The sequence below is a fragment of the Podarcis vaucheri genome, assembly GCF_965113315.1.
Source record: "Podarcis vaucheri genome assembly, chromosome: 10".
Taxonomy (NCBI): Eukaryota; Metazoa; Chordata; class Lepidosauria; order Squamata; family Lacertidae; genus Podarcis; species Podarcis vaucheri.
In genome coordinates, this window is record NC_138748.1 from 28,951,937 (window position 1) to 28,979,661 (window position 27,725).

At 41.3% G+C, this 27,725-nt stretch overlaps 1 protein-coding gene and 1 long non-coding RNA gene across 15 annotated transcripts in view; one reads left to right on the top strand and one right to left on the bottom strand.

Annotated features, from left to right (window-relative positions):
- GRIP1 (glutamate receptor interacting protein 1) overlaps window positions 1-27,725 on the bottom strand; it is a 331,858-nt gene that overhangs the window by 197,480 nt on the left and 106,653 nt on the right. The gene's annotated exons all lie outside the window — the stretch shown is intronic.
- LOC309541764 lies at window positions 41-26,784 on the top strand. Its single transcript, XR_014223905.1, has 4 exons — window positions 41-335; window positions 2,817-2,998; window positions 4,194-4,309; window positions 26,543-26,784. It is a non-coding gene; the product is annotated as an uncharacterized lncRNA (long non-coding RNA).

Consider the following 27,725-nt stretch of genomic DNA (forward strand, 5'->3'; position numbering starts at 1 on the left):
TTCTAGATAACATCAGCTGAATCCACTGAGCCCTGCTGAATGTTCCTGCATGAAGCATAATCCAGTTTTGGTACATACCAAAGGACTAGGAATAACATCATTGCATGACGTTATGGTTATGTCATCAGCCAGAATAACCTTTGTGAGTGTAATAATAGATGCTTACACTTCTCCGGATGGCTAGCTGTTGCAGCCCCTCATGAGCTTCCCTCTATTCCCATGGAAGTGAGGCAGAGCCTAGTTGGCAGATCTAAGTGTGGAAGTTCACGTTCTGATCCACTGACTGAGGATGGAATCTGACTGCACCTTGCGTTTGCAGAGGAGTCCATCAAACTGTGAGTGCAATAATGGACACTCAGTCAGATCTGTGTAGCTTAATTGATATACATGTTTTTAGTAACTGAATTTGACGAGACAGGAAAATATATACAGTGGGGATACACACACACACACAACAGGTGTGATTCCCACTTTTGTACATTAGGCTGCATTCCAGCCATGCACTTCTATGAACAAACACATTTCCATCAGGCGAACAATAAATATCATTACAGTTCGGGGAAGCATAGTGTGCCAAGCATTCAAGGAAGCCATGGAACAGAGGGAGTGAGTGGGGTGGGGAGAAGGGGCATAGCCTAGGGAGAGTTCCAGGGACCAGATAGGAAGGCCTGGAAGGCTCCACACAGCCCCCAGGCCTGAGGTTTCCCACCTCTGATATAAAGCTATCACTGTGCATTATATAAAAAAAATACTCAAGAGGTGTGCTACATGTTATGTACTGAAGTTCTCACCCTGGGCCAGCAGGGGGATACTGTAGATAGTTATGCAAATAAGGGATCAAAAGTGACATTCAGTGATTGGATAGTTTTAGAAAGTTGTTACAGTAACGTTGTACTGGAGCTCTATATAAGCAGGCTGACTGAACCCTTCAGTTCAGTTCTGTCCTGGCCTGTGAATAAACAAGAGCTGTTTGAAGAATCGCTGTGTCATCTGATATGTTCACCCACAACTTAACACTACATATATGCACAGTAGATGCCCTGTTTTGCTCTGGTTTGGAGTAATAATTTCAACACTATTCAAGAAATCTGATGAAGTATAATTTGACCATATCACAGCACACATTAGGAAGAAGGGAGGAGAAGAAAAGTAAGTTCTTCACAACATGACTGCTAGATGTTATTTTGGGAGGAATTTGGCACTACATGATAAGCCTCTCTGAAAAGATGAATACAACTCCAGGAAGCCTGACAGCATAAGAAAGCCAATGAGGACAACCCCACTATTAGTGCTTCAGGAATAAAACACAGATTAATGTCACTAAAGCACATGTCACAAGAGATAATGATGATGTGTACAAATGAAGCTCCTCAACATGAGCCAAAAACGTAAGCACCACAGAAAACAGGATAATAATTATACACAATTCACAAATGACACAGCCATCTGCTAAGTGTGCATTGCACTCTCACAGTATCAAAGGGTTTGTTCTACTTCTTCCCCATAAAACTTGCTGAAAAGTTTCCTCTTTCTATTCAAGCGGCATAAATTATAAAGCAGCGTAGCAAGCACTTTGCATCGCCTAAACAAGAAATGTGCTGGTCGGCTCCAAAGGCACTGTCTCTGAATAGTGCTTCGTCAAACTAGTCATTATGCTAAGATGAAGAGGCAGATGATCACTGGAGATGGAAAAAAACCAGAAAATACATTTTTTGTGCTCTTAAATCAAAATTCTAAAGGGAAACAGAAGCAGCCTTCCCCACATACCTTGCAAGAAGCACTTATTAAGAACGCATCCATCTTCATTAAAAAACAATAATAATGACAAACTCCATTCAACGGCCAATAACTAAAAGCATTCAAATCTGAGGAGTTACTTCTGACATTACAGTATGACGTGCCTTAGAATCATGCTTTTAAACATCTACTTAAATCCTCTAGGAGAGGATGTCTGGAATTTTGGGGGTACACTTGTATTGATTAGTGTCGACACACTCTGCATGGGGCTGCCTTATAAGTTCATTTGGAAACTTCAGTTACAGGAATAGTACAGAGTACAGATTCACTTTTGTACCCGCTGCCTAGCTAGCTGCCTAGTTACTTCCAAGCTCAAAGTGCTGATTTTGACCTGTAACACCTTTATATAATCCCTCCCAAGAACTGAGATCTTCCACAGAAGCCCTTCTTACTACTGCTTCAGGAAGGTATTCATTAGGTGACACTGTACAAGTAGACCCCTGCCTCTAGAACTCCTTCCCCCAGGAGATTCAGCTGCCTCTTTCTTTTCTGGCAGTTAGGTAGGCAGCTAAAGCTTTGTTTTTTAATAAGATAGTCTGGCACTGCTAGTTTTGCTGTTTGCTATTGCTTGTTTATATGGTTATTTGTTTGCTACTGCTCATTTAATTTTACTATTCTTAGTGAACGCTGTTCTGATCTTCACAGAGAAGTAGAGTAAGATATAAATATTTTTAAATAAAACAGAAAAGCATTCTGTTGCAGGAGCCTGCTTGTTGTATACACTGAATTTGCAAAGGCTGTGCATATACTCATAAGGCTCCAGCCCATGCTGCTTCGCATTCCCTTTCCACAGCTGCACAGCACATTATTATACTATGCGCTGGAAAAACATGTGCTTCATATATCTCCTTTTTGTGCTTCCAGTGTATTCTTGTGTGAAGTAAGGACATGTGCATCTCCAAGAATAAGCTTCAAAAGTGCACACCCTTCAGTGCTTCTTGCCATGCACAAAGCATTGTCAATTGGGTGTTGGATAAGCAAGTCTTATGATTCTGGTGCTTTATTCATAACACTTGCAGGTTTCAGATAATGGTGACCTTTGTGTAACTCCAGCAGAGGTCATTTCCACTACAACAGCTGTCTTCATAAGACACAATTCACCACAGTTTGTTGTAAATGGGATGTTAATGGCCAGAACAACCCATTGAAAGAATATGTCACCTGGGAAGGCAAAGAGTACAAGAGATCTGTAGCTGGCAAGGTACAAAGAAAAGTTTCATTTCTGATCTTTGGCACAGCAATTATTCTCTTCTCGGAAATAGATTTTGACACTATGTGTGTTACCTTCCTTCCATCTTTATTCTATATAACAGGTGCTTGATGCAGATTTTTTTTTTTAAAAAATCCACTCTGGATCTTTGTCATGTGACGATTTTAATGTGTATCTGAAGTAATTATATTCTCGAATGCTTGGTTTTTCCTTTCGAAACCGAAAATAAAGTAGAACCTTTTGAGTCTCTTTGTCATGCAAATATATATAGGCTCCCCTCCATAACAATAACAAAAACCACAATCACAGAAAGAACATGGTGTTTTGTTGACCCCTGGTCGTGATCTCAAACAATTACTTTATATTGGGCTGAACTACTTTTGCTGAACTCAGACTACATTAGATTTGACTTTTATAGCTTTAATGATCAGATTTCAATAACATACAATTGCATTAAACCAACAGGATTATAGTTACCCAAGTTATTTTCAATTGCTTCCTTATGCCTAGGTGCGACGTAGATAATTTTCCAGTCTAGCACCATCTCTGAGTTAATTATATATGTATTGATCAAGAAGTTCATTTACTTTTCTTAGATAAGAAACTACATAATCCCAATCCTTTGAGTTCAGCACATTAAGAATTTTGCTCTCAGCACTGAATACACTTATGTGCATTTGTGTGTATTACTTTACTATGTTTTTAGAAGATCCTTTTTCAGGTTAAAATGAAGATCAAATGCTGGTATTTTGCCAAAGTTGTTTTCAAGCACCACCCCATTAGCTGGGAGGCCCCCCACATTTATCCTATTGATGGCTTCACTTAATTTGCTCTGGATTGCTTCTTTTCCCTACAGAACTACAAAAAACCCTTTTTAGTTTTCCATGGTGGTAGCTTTCAGATGTGGAAGTGTTTGGCACTTCATTCCCAATAGTCCAACACTTTGAAATTAAACTATTAAATTTCAATAGCAATGGTGTACATTTACTGAACAATTTCTCTCTTGATCCTTGAAAATCTTGGCTTCAAATTACAACTCAAACCACATTCTCAGTTCTTAACTAGTAACCAAACCAAACCAAACCAGTCCATCTAGCTACTCTAAGTACTCTTTCAAACTCTTCAAACACTACTTTCCTCTCCAAGCAATTACTGCCAGCCAATTAACAAATCCCTTTGCTTTCAGAAGTACTTCACTAGGACAGGAATCTACTTCAAAATTTCATAAATAGAAAGGTTGAGTTAACCATCAAGGATATTCAAACAACTGCAAAATTACAGCTGCACTATTAGAACATTATGGTGAAAGGTTCATTTCTTCTGTCAGCGCCTATAGTAACCCTGAGCTAATTGACTGTGGGATGCAGATGACGATTAACAGCAATTAGTGTTGGGCTTTCAGCGTTTCTGGGCTGTTGCTGTTTTCAAACTGCTGTTTGTAATATGTTATTTGAATGCATTCTTCTGTAAGTTCTTCCCTGCATGTTGCAATCCTCAGATGATGTTTTGTTCTAGATCCCTCAACTCCATGAATCACATCTGGTGGTGAACAGGCCTAGGACATTTTATTTTGTGGCTTCCATGTGTGGAATGCCTTGCCAAGGGAGGTGTTCTGATAGCTGTTTTGGATTTTGGCTTTCATGATCTGAAGGGAGATCATGATATTGTGGGTGGTGGGGCAAACCCCATAACTCTTGGATTTAGGAAAAGTTAGAATTAATCAAAGTTTTATTAAATTGTGCCAAAAGTTGAAAGCTATGCTAACAACCCAGGCCAACTTGGCATAACCACTAAGATGAGCCATTAGCAGGGGACAAAGGCCAGTGATAGGCTATCAAGTAAATGATGGGGGGGGCAAGGCTGCCAGGCAAGGAGGGGAAGGGCTCCTCCTCCAGCTGTGTGTGGGCAGGGAAAGAAAGTGCTTAAGCCAGACATGTCCAAAGTCCGTTTCGGGGGCCTAATCTGGGCCACCGGTCAGTTCAATCTGGCCCCTGTGGCAGTTTGGTTGGACCTTTGGTCAGCCCCCACTGGCCTTCACTTCATCAAATCTGGCCCTCTTTGAAAAAAGTTTGGACACCACTGGTTTAAGCTTTCAGCTTTGGTGATATAGGCCAGGGATGTCCAACAGGTCAATTGTGATCTACTGGTCGATCCCTGGGAGGTTTTGGTAGATCGCGGTCAATCGCTGGCTCCTCCACCTGACCCCAACCCCTTGCCCCTCCCTCTAGATTGCTATAGCAGAATACGGAGCTCTCGTGGTGAGGCTGACTGTTTCATTAGTGATCGCTTGGCGAGCGACTTTTTTATTTATTACTTTGCCCTGATTCCCTGAAAGAGTACCTGAACCCCCTATGAATGGGACGTTCCCCAAATGGGTAGATCACTACCAGTTTATAATTGTGTGCGTAGATTGCAGTCTCTTCTAGGCTGCCCCTGATAAAGGCTGAAGGAATATTGTGGCATCTTGCAAGAGGTTTGAAAAACTGGGGAGAAGTGGACCTGGCAGAACTTCTAGTGGGCTAGCTGGGATAAACTGGAAAAGAGACACAGAGTTTGCTGTTTGGCAACCTTTGAATCCAATGCTGTGCTTCTGTAGGAAACTAGTCCCTCTTAAGATGAGAGTGCTGGAAATTCCTCCACTGTAGACTCAAGGTTGCATATATGTGTAAATAAAGCCATATATCATGAAGACACCAGTCTTCACTGTGCCTCACTTCCAGAGAAAACACAAATCCTGGTTAAGCACCAAGACCCCTGAAATCTTTCGCCACTCAGAGATTAGGGTAGCCTGTAACAATATATTTTGTTATTGTTGTTGTGTTTGGGGTTGAAAGTCACATTGATTTTTTCTGAAAATTGGATGGAAATATAAATTTTAAAAGGAAATAAATTGATGATAAGCATAACGTTCTGCTCTTTCAAGAAAGTTGACTATTTAAAGTATTTTAGTTCATGTGTTAATAGAATCACTCAATATCATGGTATGATTTTAAAATAATTCATTCTAAACATGCAGAGAAAGAGAATGCTATTAAGAATTTTGAATTCTCTGACCCAATATAATTGGTGTGTGCACATGTGCACTGGCCTATACATACTTGTCCTTAAAAAAGAGGTCTGATCTGTGTAGTTGTTCCTTCCATAGGCAAAGATGTTGGGCAAGATGTTTGTTACCTTTGGGGAAATTACTGGAAAATAGGTCAGGTATGACAATTGCAGGCAGTCATTGTTGCTGAAGGCAGGAAAGGGGCTGTGGAAGCAGAGATTCAACTCTTCCAGGCATGGACAAATTGAGGCTTTGGCAGCTGCTATGTATTCAGAGCCCAAAATCCTTTCCAAAGGCTACAGAAAATAAGTCTTGTTACTGTAGTAGGATCCATCTGGGTTGATTTCTCTAAGCCATTTCCAATATTTAAATTAAGGGAAGCATTTCATGTGTACCTAATCGCTTCTCCCACAGCCGTTCCCCCCGGTTCCTTTCTTTAACTGCACATACAAATATTGTGCGTGTGTGTGTGTGTGTGTGTGTGTGTGTATATATATATATATATATATATATATATATATATATATATATATCATTTGTTTTAGAAATGACCACAAACAGTCCTTCATGATGCAACTACAACGTGGTTGGCTTAAGAAATGCTTAGTTTTTCACTGATTAGAACGTTACACAACCTGCTATGAATAAAATGTTTAGCGAGCACTTGAGGTGAATGCTATTCTCAATGCATTGTGGTCTCAAAATATATTAGCATTATTTGGCTGTGCCCCTTTGTAATCACATGTTTTAAAATGTTCTGAAAAGAACTGTTCTGCATTTTAGCTCAGTTCCTGAATACATCTTCCTTAACATTTTCCCTTGCTACTATCCAGCTTTCAACACTTTTAAAAGTGGCAGGGCAGGGCGATACGCAGGCCTGAGAAGACTGGGATCTGCTGCCACTACAGATTACAATCTCGAAGTCATACAGGGAGAATTTTCATTGTAGCCTGCTGGTGAAAACCGCTCCCTTTTGTAGTTACAGTAACTCTTCCCTGCACGTTCTCTCCTTCTGCATTTTCAACTATTTAAAGTATTGTCATGAAGTGGTCAGAGCTCCTGTTATCCTTTTCCTAAAATTGAGGAAACCCTCTTCCCAAAGCATCTACAAGGGCAAAGAATCTCACATTTTTGGGCTACAGAAGAGAGACACCCCTCTTCTTTTTGTTTGTTGTTTAGTCGTTTAGTCATGTCCGACTCTTCGTGACCCCATGGACCAGAGCACGCCAGGCACTCCTGTCTTCCACTGCCTCCCGCAGTTTGGCCAAACTCATGCTGTTAGCTTCGCGAACACTGTCCAGCCATCTCATCCTCTGTTGTCCCCTTCTCCTTGTGCCCTCCATCTTTCCCACCATCAGGGTCTTTTCCAGGGAGTCTTCTCTTCTCATGAGATGGCCAAAGTATTGGAGCCTCAGCTTCAGGATCTGTCCTTCCAGTGAGCACTCAGGGCTGATTTCCTTAAGAATGGATAGGTTTGATCTTCTTGCAGTCCATGGGACTCTCAAGAGTCTCCTCCAGCACCATAATTCAAAAGCATCAATTCTTCGGCGATCAGCCTTCTTTATGGTCCAGCTCTCACTTCCATACATCACTACTGGGAAAACCATAGCTTTAACTATACGGACCTTTGTCGGCAAGGTGATGTCTCTGCTTTTTAGGATGCTGTCTAGGTTTGTCATTGCTTTTCTCCCAAGAAGCAGGCGTCTATTAATTTCGTGGCTGCTGTCACCATCTGCAGTGATTATGGAGCCCAAGAAAGTAAAATATCTCACTGCCTCCATTTCTTCCCCTTCTATTTGCCAGGAGGTGATGGGACCAGTTGCCATGATCTTCGTTTTTTTGATGTTGCGCTTCAGACCATATTTTGCGCTCTCCTCTTTCACCCTCATTAAAAGGTTCTTTCATTCTTCCTCCCTTTCTGTTACAGCAGGGCTTTGCGTCTCCTGAAACCCCTTCCTACCCACCTGCCAAATTTGGCCCTCAATGGAGCCCAAAAGCTGCTGCCTGAACAACAGAGGCAGAGGCAAAGCAAAGGTCCAGCCATTAGATCAATATTCTGAATATATTCTTAACTAATTTGTAGTGGATATAGCAGCAGCCGCTTATCACCCTGCTCTGACTTCTCACAATAATTTTCAGTGACAGAGTGTACAAAAATCAACTGCTATAGACATAGTACTACACAGTCTTCAGAAACGGTAAGTTCAAAACCCTTGAAATAAGAAACAGATTATGACATTAATGACAATTTGTGTGGTTGTCATTACAACACTGAACATAAATTAAGAAAAAAATGTTGGGGAAACATCATGTTCAGTATAAATGATTTGATTAATCATTAAGCTGCTAAAACACCCTTGTTACATTTCAAAGGAACTAGCATTCCTATCAGCAAATTAATTCCCATGCCCAATTTTTGCCACTGGATACTTAGAAAAATGACATATTTTCCTTAGCTGCCTTATTTATGTGGTCTCTTGTCCTCTTTCTGTTTTGGTGTGAAAGCATTAAAAGCTCTCTAGAAAATACAACATTTTTAGTACAGCCAGCTGGCTGCATATTAGACTTTCAAAATGTTGTCTTCATTTCCGCACCAATTTCTTCCATACCATCAAACTCTGAGTCAAATTTAATTTCATGCAATGTGCCCTGCCAATTTCTCAATACAAAAGCACATATAGGAAGAAATCCATTAAAAAGCAATTTGGAATATTCAGAGAGGAAATCTAAGATATTCAAAAAAGGAGGAAAAACCCCCCCAATCTATTTAAGCTTAACAATTTAGTGCATGTAATATAATTTGTGTGAATTAATCTAGCATCTAAGCACAGTGGATATAATGAAGTAGTCCAGGTATAATATTTGCAACAGATAAAAATGAAAGTTTTGTACCTTGTAGAACTAGTGGGTTTAATGTACACCTTCAGATTACTTAATAAAGGTTATTGAGTTTTCCACGTCATCAAAGGAGGATAGTGAGGAACACGAAAGGCTTCACACAGTGCTGATATATCTAATTGACCTGTGTGTGTTTTATACTGAACGTCCAACAAATCAGGAAATAGACAGAAAAATAACATCAGCCTTCATCAACAGCCCTCCAGTTGTTCTGGACTACAGCTCCCATCAGATACAGCCAGCACAACCAGGTTGACTGAAGCTGATGGCAACTTTAGTCCACAACATCTACAGCGTACCAGGTTAGTAAAGGTTGAATTAGATAAACAATCCAAGGCTACGTTTGTGCAATATTAGGTGCCAGAGCTCAAGTCTGTCTTGAAATTGAAAGTGTTACTTTAATCCAACCTCTTCAGAGACAGGTTGAAGCTGCTTGATTAGGGGGGTTATTTTGCACACATTCAAAGGCACTAGTTTGCATGGTATTATGGGCCATGTTCTAAAACTATATCTTGGCACACCTTTGCCAGTTTATACAAACTGCCCTGAAGGACCAGGTGCACAGCTTGGGAGCCATTTTGGACTCACAGCTGTCCATGGAGGCACAGTGTCCAGGGCAGCTGTCTACCAGCTCCATCTGAGACCCGACTTGCCTAGATTTGCCAAAATGGAACATGCCCTGGTTATTTCCCGCTTGGACTACTACAGTGCGCTCTACATGGGGCTACCTTTGAAGGTGACTTGGAAACTACAACAAATCCAGAATGTGGCAGCTAGAATGGTTTCTGGGAGTGGCTGCTGGAACCATATAACACTGATTCTAAAAGATCTACATTGGTTTCCAGTATTTGAAGTGTTGGTGCTGAACTTTACAGTCCTAAACAGCTTCAGCCCTATATACCTGAAGAAGCATGCCTACTCCCATCATTCAGTCCAGACACTGAGAACTAGCTCTAGAAGTAAAGTTACAAGGAACCAGGCTGAGGGCCTTCTCAGTAGCGGTGCCCACCTTGTAGAATGTCCCTCATCAGATATCAAACAGATAAATAACTATATGACTTTTAGAAGACATCTGAAGGCAGCCCTGTATAGGGAAGTTTTTTATGTTTTATGGTGTTTTTATATTTTTCTGGAAGCCGCTCAGGGTGGCTGGTATAACCCAGTCAGATAGGCGGGGTACAAATAATAAAATTGCTGCTGCTGCTGAGGATAGGAATGAATGAATCTATTCCTTTATCTTTATCCACATTCGTTTTCCACATCATCTTTCATTTCAAAACAATCCTCTCAAAATAGTAGTTAAATGCATATTTTATCTCAAAATACACGTCTATGTTCTAATTTTGATGAATTTAAACTACCAAGAAGGGTATCATGGCATCTGGTAAAGTTAGACTGAGAGATGAGAATCAGGCCATTTTCATATAGGAAATTAAAATTTTCATATAGGATTTTTTTAAAAAAAGACAACTGAAGCTATGTCCAATAATCAAGGCATTTTCACACAGCAGAAAGCAGAACTACAAACAGACGGCAATTCTGCCCCCTTTATACCACAGGGATGTCTCTTCTGTCACTCACTTCTCACTCCCTAGGCTAGGGCATGAACCCACGCAGGATCAATCTGAATGGATCTCATTAGTCATTTAACCTAAAAGTACTGTTTAAAAAAGTTAGAACTGGTTATGAGGTACTTTACCACACAAATGGTTTCCTAGAATTTCAACAGAATTTCAAATATGTCCTGGGAAGCTGAGAACAGAAGGTACTGCTGAGGCATCAAAGATCCTTTAAAACCCATTCATTCTAATGCTAAAGCAGCAGAGAAACCCAGCAGACCTTATTCCATCAGAAGCTGAGGAGGACAAAAAGAAAGCATACTCCCCAAAGCCTCGTCTGGGATATGTGCAGCTGCCCTTAATGTTTCTTTGAAATTCCTTTGTTGCAGAGGGAGATCAGGAGATCATGCCCTTTGTACCTCAGTCAGAAATATCAGCTACGGCTGGAACAGAAGGAGCAAATTAAGTTTTGACTCAGCATTCCTGCTAAAAATCAAGCACAAAGATGTTAGAATCTGGACATTGGCCTGCAGACCCCGACGGGGCCCAACTCCTCACTCTAATCGGTACAGGGAATAAGACATGCTCTGTGGCATGGCTGCCTAGCTTAAAACCTGGTACCTTCCAGAGGTTTTTAGATTACAACTCCCATCAGGCGGAGGGCATCAGGTTAGAGAAGGCTGACAGTTCTTGTGAAACGTGTACTTCTACACTTAACATCAAAATAGTTCTGCTTGTTCCTGAACCATTTAGGGGATGGAACACGTGATGCAAACAAAACAAAAAAAAGACTTTTGAGACCTCCTTTGTGCATATACTTCTACAGCTGAAGAACAGCCAAGTTGAAATAAGGCTCAGGGGCTTGAAGCTTTAAGAATGCAAGCAGCCACACAAAACATTCAGATGGGGCATTAGTAGAAGAAGAAGAAGAGGAGTTTGGATTTGACATCCCACTTTATCACTACCCAAAGGAGTCTCAAAGCGGCTAACATTCTCCTTTCCCTTCCTCCCCCACAACAAACATTCTGTGAGGTGAGTGGGGCTGAGAGACTTCAAAGAAGTGTGACTGGCCCAAGGTCACCCAGCAGCTGCATGTGGAGGAGCGGAGACGCAAACCCGGTTCCCCAGATTACGAGTCTACCGCTCTTAACCACTATACCCCACTGGTTCCCAAGTAGTAGCTGTCTGGATTAAACAGGGCCTGTAAACCTAAAACTCATTTCATTAGTAAGAAGCCAGGCTGCATGTATATTTCTATGGCTGCGTTCAGATAGAAGGTTTACTATCTTAGTTTTACCTCTCATAATGCTAGTGCTTCTGTTTCAATTTCTAATATCTGTTTTACACTGCAGCATCCGATGTGCTATGGAACTGTGGCTTTTTGATCAATATACTGCCATGTTGAGCTACATTTGAAATGAATAGGAAATAACCGTATGCCAGGACACTGCCCCAAATTCTGTCACATGAGTGGCACCCCCACTGTGCACCCCCACCAACCTATTTTTTCAGTTAATGGGGTTTAAGGTTTTCTGAACAGCTACTAGGTAGGGGCTGTGACTGGAGAGGCGACCAGCTGACTCACGCATATTTTGGCACCATGTTCCTGTGTGAGCCAGCCAGCAAGCCGGCTGAAATAAATCTCAATTTTCTGTTGAAAGATGTTGGAAGGTATATCTATATGGGATGCTGCTTGAGTTCCCCTTAACTTTATGTTGGTATAGGTTTCAGTGAATGTACTGATACTTCTTCACTTTTGTTATAACTACTCATAAAGGCAGCTTCCAACAGGGAGAGCTGACCCCAGAGTTAGCTCCCATATAAACCTCATATATAAATACACAGTCAACTGTCTTTCAAGCTTCAGTTCTGCTGAATGAACGTCCAAATCCCCGCCCCACTTGCAAAAGAAAAAGGAGCGAAATATTGATTTCGGACTTAAGGAATTACTGAGTCGAGTCATGGATCTTCTGTAGCTACGAGAGCTATAAATTCTAGGACAATTTTTACTGCAAAAAAATTAATAAGAAGGCTTTTATATTTCTTTCACAGCAACTCGGCTTGTTCTTGTGTATGTTAATAAAACTGGTTTCTTGATTAAGTGCTCCAATCACAGGGAATTCCTGCAGCCCACAGTGGTCTTGTTCAATTTATTAAGAGTGTGTAATTCGGTGAGAACAGAAAACTAGTAGAGATGTAATGTGATCCACATGCTCTACCCCAAATATTTTTTCTACCTAAAACAAAGCCCACTGGTGCTGGCTGCACCCCCCATCTCAACGGCAGGACTAAAAGGTAAAGGGTAAAGGGACCCCTGACCATTAGGTCCAGTCGTGTCCGACTCTGGGGTTTTGGCACTCATCTCGCTTTATTGGCTGAGGGAGCCAGCGTACAGCTTCCGGGTCATGTGGCCAGCATGACTAAGCCACTTCTGGCAAACCAGAGCAGCGCACGGAAACGCCGTTTACCTTCCCGCCGGAGTGGTACCTATTTATCTACTTGCACTTTGACGTGCTTTTGAACTGCTAGGTCGGCAGGAGCAGGGACCGAGCAACGGGAGCTCACCCCGTTGCAGGGATTCGAACCGCCAACCTTCTGATCGGCAAGTCCTAGGCTCAGTGGTTTAACCCACATGGCCACCCGCATCCCTAATGGCAGGACTAGCCCAGGCTAATTCAGGCACCAGTAGCATTCTGAGCTCACCATAGCCCAGCCCTCACTGTTTTCTGCTGCTTCTCAGTCAAAATTTACATTGTAAGCTGCTTGGGACCTGGGAACTGTCTTTTTTTCCTACTTATGAAATGCTGCCTAGCCCCATATAAGCCCATGGTACTGACAGTATATTCCATTATATATTAATAAATACAGAAGGTGTGCATTGAAGTGGTGAACGCTTTCCTTTCAAAATAAGGATCAAGAACATCCTATATCCACATCAAACTAGAAGTATGCTAGTCTGATGGTATGGTAAAAATGTAAGGCTTTTGATGCTTCACAAGTGGTTTTTATTGCTGCCTTGAAATGAAGAGCAGGTGGCTGAACTTCATTTTCTGACCCTCGTGACTGCTTTGTTGATTATCAGTGTGTTTCAAGGCTTTGTTCTTTTCGATTGTTAGAATCTCAGAAAAAATGTATTGCAAGTTTTCTTCTAGTTTTCACAGAGAAATGCTGACTGCCCACCTGTGTAATATCATCCCAGGAAATATGGATGTTTGTGAAGAAGTTGACCCTGTTTCACACAGGATTGTAGTAATTGTTATCATGCTGTTCTGGTGGCAACACTGGCTTGAATACGGTTTGCTGAGCAGAGATTTATATTCCTCAAGCGCTCACAATGGGAAGATTAAATAAATCCATGTAAATAAAATCTATTTCAGAAATTATCACTTACAGCACTAGAAATGACTGGATGTCAACTTTACTCTTTGAAATTCTGAAAATGCTATGATAGCACTTTATTATAAAAAGAGATCACTTTCCCTCATATGCTAACTCACCGCCATGTTTTGGTCAAAGAAAATGATGTTTCACTTGACATTCATATTAGGTTATTGCACTCTAAAATGTTAATTAATTTCTAGATGATGGCCTCATGCATAAAAATGTTTTGGCAAGAGTAAATTACTTTTTGAAAGAAAAGAAATCAACAATAAACTGCATTAGACTGGGTAATCAATGTTTATTGAATTTTGTGCTGGAGGCCAGTTTCTCTGTCAACAAAGGTCCTTCAAACACAGATTTTCACTTCAGCTTTAATGAACAAGGTTGGAATCATGAATTGAAATAAAATGCAGAAATAATAAACTATTACTTTCCTTTTCAAGCCTCACTTGAAAGCAAACTGAAAAATACAGAAAAACAGTGTATACAAAACACAGATTTATTTAAAACATTTCTGTGTACACTGCTTTATAAGCAAATGCTTTATTTTCCTGGCAAAGAAAGCATGAAATAATAATAAAATCTAACTGAGCTAGATAACAGTGGTTTTTTAAATTAAAAAAAAAACATTTAGAATTATGTTGTAATTATCATTCAGTTATTCACCAAAACTCAACATTAGTTAGTTCAGACCAGAATTCTCAGAATGCTCTTAGATCCATCTCATGTTATTTTTTCTGTAATCTGATTACCAACTCAGTAATCTGAGTCTGAGTTACGTTAAAGTTAATTTATATTTTCTGCATTTATGTGGTTGGGTGGGGGGGGGGTGGAGACATATTCTCAAATTTATAGTAACACAAGGTGGTCTGAGGACTCTGCTGAATTTGAGGCACTTCCAAAAAAGTAAGGAGCCCTTCTGATTACAGAACTGATATTCTGGATCCAACCCACTAAACCTGACCTGCAGTGCCATTTTTCTAGAAAAAAGAGGTGCTGGAACTCACCATGAACACCTCCCTCATTGTCTTAGAATGGCAATGGTGCCCCCCCGAGAGGTGCCGGAACTGAGTTTCTGTGAGTTCCCCAGAAAAAAGCCCTGACTATACATCTGCAGTAGTATCATACCACTTTAAACTGTAATTGCTTGCAATATAGGATCCAGGGAACTGTTGTTTGTTAAGAGTTGTCAGGAGACCCCTATTGCCCACACAGAGCCAATTCTCAGAGTCAATACCTTTTTCCAGGGAAATCTGGGAATTGTAGCTCTGTTGCATGAATCTGCTTTTAATGTATAATGCAGATTGGGCCTAAATTCTCAGTGAAGCCCTGCCCATCTGTCAAATGTGGCCTGAGGAGAGGGTTGGTCACTATTTGATCTGACCCTATAGGGATGCGGGTGGCGCTGTGGATTAAATTGCAGAGCCTAGGACTTGCCGATCAGAAGGTCAGCGGCTCGAATCCCCGTGACAGGGTGAGCTCCCGCTGCTCCACCCCTGCTCCTGCCCACCTAGTAGTTCGAAAGCACACTAAAAAGTGCAAGTAGATAAATAGGTACCGCTCCGGCGGGAAGGTAAACGGCGTTTCCATGCGCTGCTCTGGTTCGCCAGAAGAGGCTTAGTCATGCTGGCCACATGACCCGGAAGCTGTATGCCAGCTCCCTCAGCCAATAAAGCGAGATGAGTGCCACAACCCTAGAGTCAGCCACAACTGGACCTAATGGTCAGGGGTCCCTTTACCTTTATGGCCAAAACTTTTCCCCTACCACTTTCTTGGCATTGAAGCAAAAATAACTGTTCATTTGTTCAGACACATATTTATTAAACTCCACCCTTATTTTATCTGCCATGTATTCACATAAAAGAGTAATAACATGTGACCTGATCTTGGACAAATGAACTATTGTTTTGCCTCAGTGTCCACTTACCGTGAAATGAGTTCAATGTCCACTAAAGGATACAAATGCAATACATTTCATATTGTTCTATTATGCTACTTGTGAACCACCCTGAGAGGGCGTTTTGCCTGTAAAGGCAATACAATAATACCTAAATATATAAGTGTGCATTTTAAATATACATTACAATCCCTAGGTGGTGTGTAGCTTGTCCCACCACTTTTGTATTGTGGAGATATTTGCTTCCATGCATTTTTAATAGAATAGATGTCGGCATCTCCTAACTCCCATTTTCAATTTTACAGTTCCTTCCTACATATTTTCTGCCAGGTTTGTGATTAAGCAGGAGGCTTAAACATCTTCAAACCTTACTCCAGTCCTTCGGGACCTGAGAAAATGCACTTTTGGAAATCTTGTGGTGGGTAAATTCCAGCAGGATAGTTTTATATTAAAGAAAAACACTATATTGTGGTATAAACTTTACGGATGAGAAACAACTTCCAACAGGTGCAATACTAGCTACTAATGAAACAGAATACAATATTCCCTGCAGTATGAGAAGAACATTTCAATATAGTGTAAGGCAAGATTTATCTTTAGTGTTACCCTCTGAAATAACCTAGATTCTTTCATTAGGCAAGATGTATGTATTTTAACAATAAGGTTTCCACAGCATCTGGAGAGACAATTAAGAAACTAGTCACAGGTTATAGAGCCTGTGAATAAAGTGCTGAATTTGCAAATCTTAGTTTGAATTTCACATTCTGTTCAGTTTCTCTGTAAATCTAACTATTTCCCCAACCTTAAGTCAAGTCCAGCTGCCCCAGGTTAGAGTTGCCATATTTCAAAAAGTGTTTATGCCTTTCAGTGTCAGTGGGCTATCATCTACTTTACTGAGTTCAACATAACTAAGGTATGATAAAATAAAATAAAACTTCAGTGATGCCAACAACTCACACATCTTTAAGACATGCTGTATGATACATGATATAAACAATAAAAGCAAAGCATCACCCAGTGCAGATATTTATTTGCTGGAATGCAATCTTGAACAGTAGAAAAATTAAAAATGATGGCACGTAAAAAGTATACTGCAAACAGACCCCCTACCAGGGCTGTTTTAAGCATATCCAGCGCCATGGTGCAAAGATCCCTCCAGCACTCCCACCTCCCTGTTTCCCAGAGTTGTTTACTTTTTCCCAAGCCTCTGCGGGGATCGCTCTCCTCCCACGGAGGCTTGGGAAGGAAGCTGCACACCCGCAAGCCATATGGTTGGTGGGGCACAGCTGGTGGGCATGCAGGGAAAGGGGAGGCCGCCGGCAAAGCTGCACAGCTCCCCCACTTGCTGGGGCGCCCCTGAGAGGCTGGCACCCTGACGCAATGCACCACTAAGCCCAGTGGGAAAGACGGCTCTGATCACACATCTGTTTTCCCAGAAAAGGGAAAACACTTTGCCCTTATAGCTGCAAAGTGTGCGGGCAATGTCTCTCCAGTGTAATCTCACAAGTTAAGAGAGACTTTGCTCTTAAACTTCATGCCACTACTTGTGGTACCAGGAAAAGAGACAATTATGCAAAAGAATACACATTGGAAACAAGACTATGCAGAATAAAAAAGAATGCAAATGCAATGTCAGGAGTGCTCTGATGGTGTTTCCTGCTTGGCAGGGGGTTGGACTCGATGGCCCTTGTGGTCTCTTCCAACTCTATGATTCTATGATTCTATAAATTCGGTTTCTTACTGCAGAGTTTATCTTTCCTTGCACAGCATTCTAACACCATTTTTGGGGACAGAGTACATGCAGGCTTTGGGATCAGTGAACAACAGCCAGTCAAACTGCCATACCTGTCTTTTGTTCACAGGAAGGAGTGCAAAAGGGCTGGAGTTTGAAGGAAATGCAAGCCATCTCTTTAGGATTGCAATGGGCAGAGATGAGGGAGGTGCCATGTGATAGTGGAAATTTGTGTACAGGAATAGAAACCATAGTTCTACAGAGCAGCAGGAGTGTAGTTTGGAAAAGGGAGTAAGAGTTTAGTACAGATGTTATGATTTAGCTTCCTGCCTCGATAAGTGACCTAGGCACATGAGAACAGGTACAAACTGAGTAAGAAGGAAGTAGCTGACTTGAGAAAGAGCAGGCACAGGGCCTCCCTGCCACATGTATAACTTGTGTGTGTGTCTGTGCATAAGCCACGTGAGAAGCAGATAAATGAATGCTTAAGGAGGAAAATTATGGAGATGGGAAGCACAATGCAACCTTATGCTGAAAAGGGCGCTGAACAAAAAGAAAATGCATCAGGCTGCTGATAAATGCTTAAAACTGGTGCAGGACCTTTGGCCCTCCAAATGCTGCAGAACTAGAACTCTCTTCAAGCCAGGTCATTTGCCATGCTTCCAAGAGCTGCACTTCGGCAACATTTGGAGGACTAAAGGTTCCCCATACCTGGTTTAGAACATTACTTGCTTGGGAGAAAAGTGAATTGGGAGGGTTAAGCAAGACTTCATGATGGTGGGTCTCTGATAAAATGGTCATGAAAGCAGAGCAAAAGGCAGGTGACAGCTGGCCAAGGATCCAGGAGTCCCTGAGCGTTCACTCTTTGGTGTGCCTAATTTTTTATGTCGCAAGCCTTCAGGCAGGACCTTGCGAGCTTCCTTTATTTTATTTTTTTTAAATAATATTTTATTAAGTTTTATCAATAGAAAAGTTTAAAAGAATACATAAAACAAAAAAGATACAAAATTACAAAATACAAAAATACAAACATTAAACACAAAAATAGAAAGGAAAAAACACATATACAAAATAGAAAAAACCAAAAAATCCCTCTTTTTCAATTTTTCATCTGTTCCCATCGAGGCTTGGGAGGCAAGCTGCACACCCGCCAGCCATATGGTTGGCGGGGCGCAGCTGGCAGGCGTGCAGGGAAAGGGGAGGCCTCCGGCAAAGCCACGCAGCTCCCCCACTTGCTGGGGCGCCCCGAGAGGCCGGCGCCCTGGCGCAATGCACCACTAAGCCCAGTGGGAAAGACGGCTCTGCCCCCTACAATGTCACAAGCTGCATATCACAGCAATAAGCAAAAAGTCTTATCTGGTTGCTTTCTCAGCCCTCCATTTTTTTGATACCATGCTCAGAGTGCACAGTTATTACACACCTCAGCTATAGCCCAAATATGACTTTAATGCAATTCATTTTAATGAGCCACACACATATTCATGGAATCAAAAAGATTATACTACGGAAAGAACAACTGGGTCAGCTAAACCCACAGGGCCCAGTGCAAATTTTAAAAAATTGTAAAGTCACAGACAATTACTGTGTAGCACATCACATTGATATTGTGACATAGAGCGAGCTGAATTTAGCTGAGTCCTACATTCAAATGCCTATGTGTTCTGCTTGTTATTCTTCAGCTTAACATTTTCTTGCCCTTTTCTGCAGCACCTTTTTTCAGTAAAGAGTTTCAGTTTTTTGAATGTTTCATACTTTGGGAGAGGGGTGACCTGATGCAAATCAACAAGTTGACAACATCCCTCAGAAATCCCGTATTTTGTTGTCGTCATGCATGAGCGGGAATACAAAAGCATCGTGCCTTTTAACAGACAGACACTATGACCAATTTTAAAGACTTTGGAGCATGAATAGGATAGGGATTTTTCATAGCTACCTCTTATTTTGTATGATATTTAAAACAAATAGTGTTATTTGTTTTTCACTTTGTTTAAAGTATTTTAAGCCGCTTTTGGTAGCCATGCCCTCACAAAATGACATACAAATGGACAGATGAGGTGCAACAGAAAAACAGTCACACCAGAACAGCTCTACAGATTAATTTGAGAATCTGCTGTGGAAGACCCTCAAGGACCACCTAATTGCCAGAACTGAAAGTGCAAGGCAAAAGTCCGTTAGTAGCATGACAAAAACTTGCATGGCACTATTTGAGACAATTCCAACAGTAAAACTCCAACTGATTTCATGAAGCAGAACTGGCACCTTTGGTAGTTAAAACAACAGTAATATAATAATACATTTAGCTATTATTCTAGAAAGTCAGTCATTGTGAACAGAATGTGTGTGTTTGTACAATGAGCAGTTTCTCATTTAAACATAATGGCCCATGAGTCCTTTGGATTGCAACAATGACCTTACACTATTTTGTTCAGTCTCTGGAAATAATTTTTGTGACACATAATCCATCCTATTGAATTCACAGCCCTATTAAAATTCTGAGTAATTCAGACGTCAAAGTATTAGTCCTTTATAATAAAAAGTGGCATGTTTTTGACTCTTCTATGCCATATTTTAAAAACATCTCTTAAGTTTGAAAATCTTTCTTGTATATTTTCTAATATTGTTATAACATTACCATTTGTCTCTGTTCTTTTTAATAGCTACATTCCATAACCAAAACTATCTTTGCTTTGCTCTCAGGAAAAGAATGTTTGAAATTCTTGATCTTGTAACATGTAAAAGAGTTTAAACAATGAGGAAATTTACTAATGTAATGTGAAATGTATCACAGCTACTCTAATTCTGGTACAGTTCATTTGGAATTTAAGGAATGTATGTCATACATCTTCAATTATCTCTGCTTATCTCCATGTATTTTACTCTTTAATGTTATTTTATTGTATTTTTATTTGTGTTTAATGAATTCATTATTAACCAAAACTAAAGAGAATTTTTTAAAAAATGAAATATATCAAAAACACTACCTGGAACTACAAGAATATCCGATGCTCCCAGTGGCGTAGCGTGGGTTGTCAGCACCCGGGGCAAGGCAAGTAATTTGCACTCCCTAACCCGTGGATTTGCGCTCCCTAACCTGTGGATTTGCGCCCCCTAACCCGTGGATTTGCCCTAACCCCAGATGTTGCGCCCGGTGCGGCCGGCCCCCCCTGCACCCCCCACGCTACGCCACTGGATGATCCTAGCTTTTGTGGAAGCTGCCTTAATCATTAATGAACAGTTTTAACTGTTGTTAAATACAGAGCATGAGTTTCCAGGTTTCAGCAAGCAATCCTTCCTTCAATGTTAAATCTAACAGGAGCACCTTAACGACAAACATGAAATTCCACTATTACCCAGTGGATAATTCTTATTCTTTATTTTAGAATCCCACTGGATCTGTTCAGAACTCCTATACCAGTTGTGCTAAACTCATTCCTTTTATTTCTCAAAAAGAATTCTGATACATGTGAGCCAACTGTGCAATTAGCCACATGTTTCTTTACCTAGGGCAAGCAGAAATTGCCCCGAGTGAGTAGCAAATGTCAACAGCTCTTACAGTAGTGTTTTCTTTTGGTTCATAAAGACAGTTGGAGCAGTATCATAGGTGTCTCTACCCGACCAGGGGAGTCTTCACACATGCAGGCTCCCACACAATCTGGAAGGGTAAGCTATCAGAGTTCCACACTGGGTGGGAACCCCTACACATTAAGAATTCCTCCTGCCTTCAAATATTTCCATTCTACATATTGGACATGGGAAGGGGGGGGGGGCTACTCAGTATAATCCCATTTCCTGTTTGTATGTTAATGAGTTTGACCAAACTGCAGGAGGCAGTGGAAGACAGAAGTGCCTGGCGTGCTCTGATCCATGGGGTCACAAAGAGTCGGACACGACTAAACGACTAAACAACAACATGTTAATGATTACCAGGAGCAGAATGTCCCTAGATAGAGCTGTTGCTACTATTGTGTTGTGAAATACAAGAATATTGCACAGGGGAAAAAACGTAGTGGTGATTGGGAGACTTGCATCATAAAATTCAAAGAAGTGAAACTTTCAAAGGATAACTTTGAAAGTTTTCCTTGCTGTATTATTTCAGGAAGGGTGACAAGCAGGCTTGCAGTGAAATGTGAACCAAGCCAAATTTCTCCCCCACCCTTAGTTGTAAACCACTTCTGCTGTTTCATCAAAAGAACCCTGGGCATTTTAGGCTGATTAAGAGAGCTTATATATTTATGTTAAGTGATCACTGGCACCTTTACAGGACCACAGTCATCAAGATTTAAGTGTGATGTGGAATTGCCCTGAGTATTCCACACACTGCATTCAAACTTCTCTTCCTCTCTGCCATGCCCTCGGTCTTTCTCTCTCCCCCAATTCTCCCAGGGTGTCAGCAGGAGCACTAGACGCCTTGGGGAAATTCCCAAGACATATCGGAATTCCACACAGAAACCATAAGACTTCAGGAACACAACATTCAAATTAATCCCCCCCAACCTGTAAAAAGGACACATGGAACTGAAAGCCAAAAGTCAGGCCAAAAACCTAATCAGGTAGTGATATGGAAGTTGTCCACTTCAAATATGAACTAGTAAGGAAAATAAAGGAAATTGATATAATTATTTTAAAAATGGGAGAGCTGGACCATAAAGAAGACTGATCGCCGAAGAACTGATGCTTTTGAATTATGGTGCTGGAGGAGACTCTTGAGAGTCCCATGGACTGCAAGAAGATCAAACCTATCCATTCTGAAGGAAATCAGCCCTGAGTGCTCACTGGAAGGACAGATCCTGAAGCTGAGGCTCCAATACTTTGGCTACATCATGAGAAGAGAAGACTCCCTGGAAAAGACCCTGATGTTGGGAACGATGGAGGGCACAAGGAGAAGGGGATGACAGAGGACGAGATGGTTGTGTTCTTGAAGCTACCATAGAATCATAGAATCATAGAGTTGGAAGAGACCACAAGGGCCATCGAGTCCAACCCCCTGCCAAGCAGGAAACACCATCAGAGCACTCCTGACATATGGTTGTCAAGCCTCTGCTTAAAGACCTCCAAAGAAGGAGACTCCACCACACTCCTTGGCAGCAAATTCCACTGTCGAACGCTCTTACTGTCAGGAAGTTCTTTCTAATGTTTAGGTGGAATCTTCTTTCTTGTAGTTTGGATCCATTGCTTCGTGTCCGCTTCTCTGGAGCAGCAGAAAACAACCTTTCTCCCTCCTCTATGTGACATCCTTTTATATATTTGAACATGGCTATCATATCACCCTTTAACCTCCTCTTCTCCAGGCTAAACATGCCTAGCTCCCTTAGCCGTTCCTCATAAGGCATCGTTTCCAGGCCTTTGACCATTTTGGTTGCCCTCCTCTGGACACGTTCCAGTTGGTCAGTGTCCTTCTTGAACTGTGGTGCCCAGAACTGGACACAGTACTCCAGGTGAGGTCTGACCAGAGCAGAATACAGTGGCACTATTACTTCCCTTGATCTAGATGCTATACTCCTATTGATGCAGCCCAGAATTGCATTGGCTTTTTTAGCTGCTGTGTCACACTGTTGGCTCATGTCAAGTTTGTGGTCAACCAAGACTCCTAGATCCTTTTCACATGTACTGCTCTCAAGCCAGGTGTCACCCATCTTGTATTTGTGCCTCTCATTTTTTTTTGCCCAAGTGCAATACTTTACATTTCTCCCTGTTAAAATTCATCTTGTTTGTACCAGAATGAGTTTGACCAAACTGTGGGAGGCAGTGGAAGACAGGAGTGCCTGGTGTGCTCTGGTCCAATGAAGAGTCGGACACGACTAAACGACAACAACATTTAAAAATGGAATACTCCATCCCTCATCATATAAGGAACCTTGACAGCTGTGACCATTTCTGATTAAGGCAGTGAGTTTTTGCCTCTCCTTCTTTGCCTGAAGAATAAATACCTAAAAGTGGTGAAGACATATTACTTTTATTAATACAATAATAATATTAATACATATTACTGGTTGCAGATGTAGGTTAGTATTTACATTGTGGTTCATAAATGTATGTTGGCTAGCCATATTACACCACAACTGTGCCCCATTTCCACATGTAAAGCACAGCACCTCCTAACACATCCCCATAATCAAGTATCCTGTCGTAACAATGGCAAAGCTTAGTACCAAATAATCTCTGCTGATTAATCATCCTGCTTTACCCACATCTTTACCTATTTTCTATTTGTCCAAAATTGTATAGGTTTGGTTGTAGAAAACTGGCAGAAACTTGATTTTTAAAGGTTTGTATAATTTAATAAAGTCACACACACACACACACACACACACACACAGAGAGAGAGAGAGAGAGAGAGAGAGAGAGAGACTAGTTCATTTCAACTGCTGTCTGGAAGTACATAATCTGCATTTTGAGCCAGACTTTAATGGAGGTTAAATAAAAATTTAAAAAGCCTTGCATTACAGCTTCAGCTGGTTTTAGTTACTTAGAAACTCATAATTCCATTAGTTCTCTGGTCATGCCCCAGACTGAAATACTTTCTAATGGAAAGAAGACAGATTAAATCTTTTTTTGTTGGGAGAAGGTATGGATTGAGATGAATGACACAGTTTTGGGCTGTTTATATAACAAGGCATATTCAAGAGTTTATATTCAGGTCAACTCTGTTCACGACACAATAGACTTCTAACAGAATGGAAATTCTAGCAGAAGTAGGCACATTCTTATTAGGACATATTATATTAGGGCATAAAGAATATGCATTAAAACTCTGTGTATATGTGTGTGTGTGAGAGAGAGGGGGGGGGAAGAGAGGGAGCCCACTGTTTTAAATCTGCTGATTCTTCAAATTCATTTTGCATTTTCTTCATTGCAACAGAATTCCCATTTATCTGCACCCATAGATTTTTGCATGTAGTGGTAGAGCTGCTATTTTTAACCTTCTGCTTTCATCACAATAGGAATTTTATGGAACTTGCTTAGGAAACTGTGTCATTACACATGTGCAGAGTGCAATCCTTGGATTCAAACAGAAATCAAGCATCACTTTCAAACATTTCAAACATGGCCCCTATCTCCAGCTTGCTGTTTTCCTTCTAGGTCCCATTGTTACACCCCCCCCCCGAAAAACTCTGGCTTTATCTGTTGATAGCCGTCTTCTACCGAGCCTCTTAATGGCTCATCACCCAGGCTATCATCTCACCAAGAGGCTAGCCTGGTTACTCCAAGAACTAGAAACCTTAGAAACTGATAACAATACAGAGCTTGTTGCAACACACTTCCACTTGTCCCGTGCCTAGAAAACATGGGCCCAAGTGGTTTTCTGTTTGCCCCACCAATTTCCCCAGGAAAATGCACTCTTTAGTGCTAAATCGGAGCGAACATAAATCCACAGAAAACCCCTGACGTCTGCTCTGATTTAGTGCTAAAAAGCAGGTTTTCCCAGGGCAAGCAGAAGTTTGGATGAGCCTGGTGCTACTACATCCGGGGCTGTTTTTTGCAGCAGTCCTGACTCCTCCTATATCTGCTACAGTAGATGTGCTGGATAGACCTCCTAATAATAGATGGAGTGAGAGTCTTCTTAGTAGGGGTGAATTTCAAGCAGGCCAATCAGTCATATCCTTTTTTTCATTTTAGAGATGCATGGGAGGAGGACCTTTTTTGCCACAGCTATAGTTCTGGATTAGGATTGGCTGAATGGTGCAGAAAACATTGACAGGAATGCCTCTGTACATCAAGGAAGTGGGGCAAGAAAGAAAGAGTTTGTGATTTTGAGGAGGAAATTAAAAACTGCTTGACATTTTCAGTGGGAGGACTGTGCCCCAGTAGCCCTAGTCTCCCCTATCTGTATGTTTGGGATGTTGCCTTGGCTACTCAGAAACAATAAACTACATGTGAACCATTCATCTAATTAAATGCAACTAATATCCTCCAGCATACATTAAAATGTGACAAAAGTTCTGAACGCACGCAGAAACAGGAAGGCTATTATCTGCACAACACAAAGTTTGTAATGGGAGTCCTTGGCCACTGCACCCCAAAGTCTACCAGGGGGAGTAAAGCCTCAGGAACTTTACTAAAGGTGATGTGGGTGGGATGTTCTAATAATGTCCCATCACTAGAAAATCATTATGGAGGCTCCGCTGGGTATTACACCTTTGCAAACAACGCAAGAAGAGTTATGCTGGCTAAAAAGAAAGGCCAGTCTAGTCAAGCAGCATGGTCCCACAGTAGCCACCCAGATGCCTATGAGAAAACCGTAAGCAGGACCTGTAAGGATTTGAGGGAGGCAAGCTTGAATTACCTACAACAACTCAACAGGTCGCCAAGATGTTGTAATTCAACATCCAAATGGCCACAGAACCACCATATGGTGCAGATCAGGCTCAGGCATAGTAACTCAGAACCACCGTACATACAAGCTTCTTCTTGTTGTTGTTTAGTCGTTTAGTCATGTCCGACTCTTCGTGACCCCATGGACCAGAGCACGCCAGGCACTCCTGTCTTACACTGCCTCCCACAGTTTGCTCAAACTCATGCTGGTAGCTTCGTGAACACTGTCCAACCATCTCGACCTCTGTCGTCCCCTTCTCCTTGTGCCCTCCATCTTTCCCAACATCAGGGTCTTTTCCAGGGAGTCTTCTCTTCTCATGAGGTGGCCAAAGTATTGGAGTCTCAGCTTCAGGATCTGTCCTTCCAGTGAGCACTCAGGGCTGATTTCCTTAAGAACGGAGAGGTTTGATCTTCTTGCAGTCCATGGGACTCTCAAGAGTCTCCTCCAGCACCATAATTCAATAGCATCAAATCTTCGGTGATCAGCCTTCTTTATGGTCCAGCTTTCACTTTCAGCTTTCACAAGCTTATTAATTTAACTAGAATGTGTGTATTCCATAATCCATGCCTAATACCTTATCACCACAACAGATATCGCCATAACATAGGAAAGGCAGCCTTTAAAGATGAGCTACAGAGCTGGGACTCAGCGGCTAATGGTGGGGAGTAAGTTGCCATTGAGCTAAAGATACTCTTTTATGTACTCCAGGCAATCACTTTGATCTAGAACTAACCAAGACCCCACCAGTGTTTGATGAATGGAACAACAACAAGCAACCAACTCTCCTGCCAGAACATCCAAATGTAGCAAAAAGGGGTAGGGCAGACATGACCAAGCATCATTTTCAAATGCATTTTAAGTTTACCAGGGTGATCTTGGTGAGAACAAGATGGTCATTGGGAAATAGAGTGGAATAACCCTTTTAATAAAGTGAAACGACCCAATTATAATCTCTCTTTTGTCACGGCGAGTGTGTGCCCGACGTGTCATTACAATGAAACAAAACTGCACATGATTCTACAGTTACTTTGAACACAATAGTAAATGTCAGATGCAAATGTGCACAGTTGACATGGTTTGTTTGCCTAAAATCAGCATTCAATTTGGCAAACATGTAGGCTTTGGGGGATCTGTGGAAAGAGAACAGAAAGCTTTCTAGGCAAGACAAAAATTATGTTGTCTGTTTCACAAAAATTATCTTGTCTCATTTTTTAAGACACAGTCTTTAGAAACTATGGGGGGTACATAATAAAAGAGAAGCACAGTCAGGTTACTGGACTCCTTTCCCCTACCTCCAGAACAGAGACAACAGAGATATTGTGTTATATTTACTGCCTTGATTGGCTGAAGCATGATCATGTAAAGTCAACATTTTGGAAGCATATATATTTTGAGTTTGTTCAGGCTTCTTTATTTCATGCTTTACAAGAAATGGTAAGCAGCAGGCAGGACAAAGGCATACTGTGAAGATAAGCAATCTGATGCAGGGAAGGGACAGAAAACAGCATTTTTGTACACTGTAGAATGCCTCCCCATGCTGTTGTACCAAGGCAGTCTTCACCTGCTTTTAAAGTGGTTATTGAAAGCTTTTTTCTTTCTGATGGGTAGCCTAGAGGCTGGCATATACATGGTTTCTTGAGCAGCAGGCTGTGAAACACAGGCTGTGTCTGTGATTATTAACTTGGAGGGGACCAGTAAATGCAAAGGGAAGCCAACTAACAAGGAAAAATATGGTCTTCACTTTTTTTTAATTCATTCATTCATTGCTCTAGGGTAAGCAAGGGGAAAAGTCATTTGAATACACACACACCTTAAAAGAATATACTGCTGTGGGGTTTGCTCTATACATGTAAAAGCACATTTGCTTCCCTCCAAAAAATATTGGGAACTG